Genomic DNA, 3,590 nt, shown 5'->3' with positions numbered 1-3,590 from the left:
CCAAGATACTTCATTCGATAACGTACATCCACAGATACCATACAACTTACAAAAACTCATAAAGAGTACATATATATATATATATATATATATATATATATATATATATATATATATATATATATTACAAGCATTCATCAATATAATTCATATCCCTCTTACAGAATATATCAAAATAACGGTGAGGGTACAATAAATAATAATCTAAAGCAACACAGAGCGTCTCAACAACAATTAAACAAAATCTTCGTGACTTCAGCGTCCATATCCTGAAAGGGAAAAAAATGTAGGGGGTGAGAACATCATCCTCGAAAGGATTCTTAGTATAGGGTTTTTGGGAATTACTGTAATAGGATACGTGAAGATAAACCATACTAGTGATTAATAACTGACTTATGCCTTTTTTCAAAAACAACGGTTTACAGTAAAAGAGAAAATCTGAAATCCTTTTCTGAAAGAGGAAACTGTTCATTTAAAACAATATTCAAAAGCCTTTCAAAAGGTTTATCTATGCTGAACCAATTTAGCCCTTCATACTTTTCCAAACAAGAAACACAAAACCGAAACCAACCATCAGTCCATCTCAATTAAACCACGGCCCTAGGCCCAAACAATCCATCCAACAACCAATCACCACAATCCAACAGAGTCCCAGTTGCAAACACAGATAGGAGGTTCAAGCACAAACAAATAGTTACAGTAAGTAGAACAGGTAGCAGTTAATCTCAAATAGTCACAAAGGCAAACCAAGTACAATATGAACACCCAAACAATGTCACATAGATGCATATGATGCATGCCTGTCCTAGTGGCTGATGATATCATCTAACGGTTATAGAGCCAACCCGACAAGTCCTGGTAGCTAACCATTGGACTGTCCCTCTGTCGTGTCTGCGCAACTCGATTTATACTCAATATAAACTTGATCATAATCATGATCCATATCCATCACCCTCACTGGTGAATATTTATGGGGGTGAGCTCATCTGGGGCTTTCACAGTGCCCGGCCACCCTGACGACATAGGGTCAATAGAGCTTCGAGTCTCCACCTAGAGCACGTGGTGGCTAGCCATTACTTTCTCCCAGGGAAACTCGTATCTCATTTTGCCAAATTTACTTAAAATATTAGAAACCTTGGCTTCCTGATTTGAGTAATAAAATAGGATCTAAGCGAAACCAAGTCACGTAATCATTCACTTCTTTCAAAGCCATTTTCTTTACTTAGGCAAAAAAAACCAACTTCAATCCCCCATGATAAATTCTAAAGCGTTTCAACTGTTCGAAATTGTTTTAGTCTTGCAAGGATTCAGGATTTCAAAGAGTACTTAAAACCATTCCCAAAACATTTTAAAATGAAACTTGTCAATAGACGTTCAGGTTCTTTCAAAGTCATTGAAACTCCTCAAATTGAAACCCTCAAGTCAAATTCAAAGGCATCTCCCTTGTCACATTTAAAATAGCCTTAAAACATAAGTTTCATTCTAAATAACTTTCTCCTGAAAGAGATACAATGCCTTTCTTAAGAAGCAAGACTAAATCACAATTTCCTCTTTAATTATTTATTTTCAAAGCATGAATCATCCTTTTCTTGATAATTCAATAAAATAGTAGAAGTCTTTAACTCATCATTTTTACAGACAACATTTCAATAAAGACTCGGATTTTATAGAAATTTCGGCAGCATCTCCCCTAAAACTTGGACTTTGCCACCCGGTTCGGGTCCCAACTAAACCGTTCCACAACCTTTTTCAACAATCCAAATCCAAAATTCAGTTCAAAGGCACACTAAATCCAACAGTCATCTCATTTTCATATCTCAAGGAACCTTTAAAAAATCAAATCGTTATCAACAATTAAACTCATTTCCAAAGCTTTAAAGAATCGGTTCAGCAACGGATCATTTATCAAAACCAAATCAATTAAAGCAAACCAGGCTGAATTTCAAAGAGTATTCTATCTTTCACATTATCAAGAGAGTCAACTCAACTCAAATCAATTCCCAACGGATTAAACTCAAATTTCAAATCTTTAAGAATTAACTTCAAAACATTCCATTTCTCAAAGCCGCACAACAATTTAGCAAAACAAACATTCATAATCATTCTAGACCATCAAATAATATATAAGGCTGATACAATCACCAAATACAAAATTGTGTCACAACAGTATCCATATGTAATAATTCCAATATAAAAAATATAGTTTTCAGAAAGCGCCCTACCTCAAAACTCAAACCATAACCCAAGCGTGTTAACTAAACTCTTTTCGCTCAGCGCGAAATCCGCGACAACCGAAGCCTTCGCTTGCTTTCCAAATAGCAAAAACAACCTCACTCGGTACGTGTAACCTCAGTTACTAATTCCTAACACATTAGTACCGCAAAGACCTTAATATACATAACAAGACAATAACGCGGAGGTTTTTGAAACCTAAAATACTCACTGTAATATGAAAATGAAACAGCAACGGCCTTTGAACTTGTCTGACGGTAGCCCCGGCAGCCACCTCAGGCGGCAGCGGCGACGAATAACCCCGACAACCGCGACTGCACAACAATGTCATGACGATAAAAACCCAAGAATAGAAAGGAATGAAGACCAAATGCAAGGACCCTTATCGGCAGTGGTTTTTCTGGCGACTGAGCTGCATTCTCCGGCGGCAGAGGTGGCGGAGCAGCTCGAAACGGCCAGCAGCAGTGGCGGATGAAGCCCCGTCAGGGACCGGCCGCGATTCTAGCTCCCTCCTCATGCGTCCCCTCTCTCCCGGCAAAACCCCATTAACAGCGTCGACCTTCACAATCAGCGAGCTCAGCCACGCGGCAGCACCGACAACCCCACGACGACTCCTTCTCGCGTCTCATCTCCCTCGGCGCACGAGTTTAGTGATGGTGCTACAACCCCTGCCGAGCTCCATTTGCCATCTGAAGAATGCCTCTCTTCCCGACCTCCTGCAGTAGATCCGGCCACACAGCTCCACCGACAGCACCAGGAGGCACGAGGCTGATAGCGGCGCGACGAGGCTGGTTCCATGGTGATGCAGCTCAAGAATGCTGACTCGCGACACTCCCCCTCCCTTCATGGTTCGACGACAGCGCGACAGTGAGGTGACCAGCGATAGTAGCGCGGCCCATTCCTTCCCCATGATCGCAGCTCTGCTCCATCTCTCCCTTTTTGCTTCTGATTCTTTTTTTTTCATGGAAAAAGGAAAGGAAACCGCGGGGTGCTGCAGTTTTTCGTTGAAGAGGATGAAAGGGGGTAAGGGTCTGCTGCTGTTGTTGAGTGTGGGTGGAGGGAACCGGGTTGGGTACGGGTCACTGGGTTAGGGTTTCCTCTTTTTGAAAATTAGGGTTAGGGGTAATTGGTAATTTCAAATAAGAGTAGGGATAATTTAGTAATTGAGACTCAAATTAAATCCAACACTAATTGTATGTAGAAAATACTATTTGCTCATCAATTTTACAAATTATTTTCAATAAAATGCCCAAATCAAATAATTGGAAATAATATAATTAAATTCTTTATTTTCTCAAAACAGTAGTATCAATATTCTAAAATATTAATTATTTAGTCCAAAATCATATAAAAATCCT

At 39.7% G+C, this 3,590-nt stretch overlaps 1 long non-coding RNA gene across 1 annotated transcript; it reads right to left on the bottom strand.

Moving 5' to 3' along the window:
- Positions 1-46: 46 nt before the first annotated feature.
- Positions 47-3,248, bottom strand: LOC140183790 (uncharacterized). The gene is made up of 3 exons (XR_011879901.1): positions 2,444-3,248; positions 2,223-2,363; positions 47-269 (listed from the first exon to the last, which is right to left on the bottom strand). It is a non-coding gene; the product is annotated as an uncharacterized lncRNA (long non-coding RNA).
- Positions 3,249-3,590: the final 342 nt, after the last annotated feature.

The sequence above is a fragment of the Arachis hypogaea genome, chromosome 3, assembly GCF_003086295.3.
Source record: "Arachis hypogaea cultivar Tifrunner chromosome 3, arahy.Tifrunner.gnm2.J5K5, whole genome shotgun sequence".
Classification (NCBI taxonomy): Eukaryota; Viridiplantae; Streptophyta; class Magnoliopsida; order Fabales; family Fabaceae; genus Arachis; species Arachis hypogaea.
Note: the sequence above shows the minus strand (reverse complement) of the source record. Positions and strands in the feature narration are given on the sequence as shown.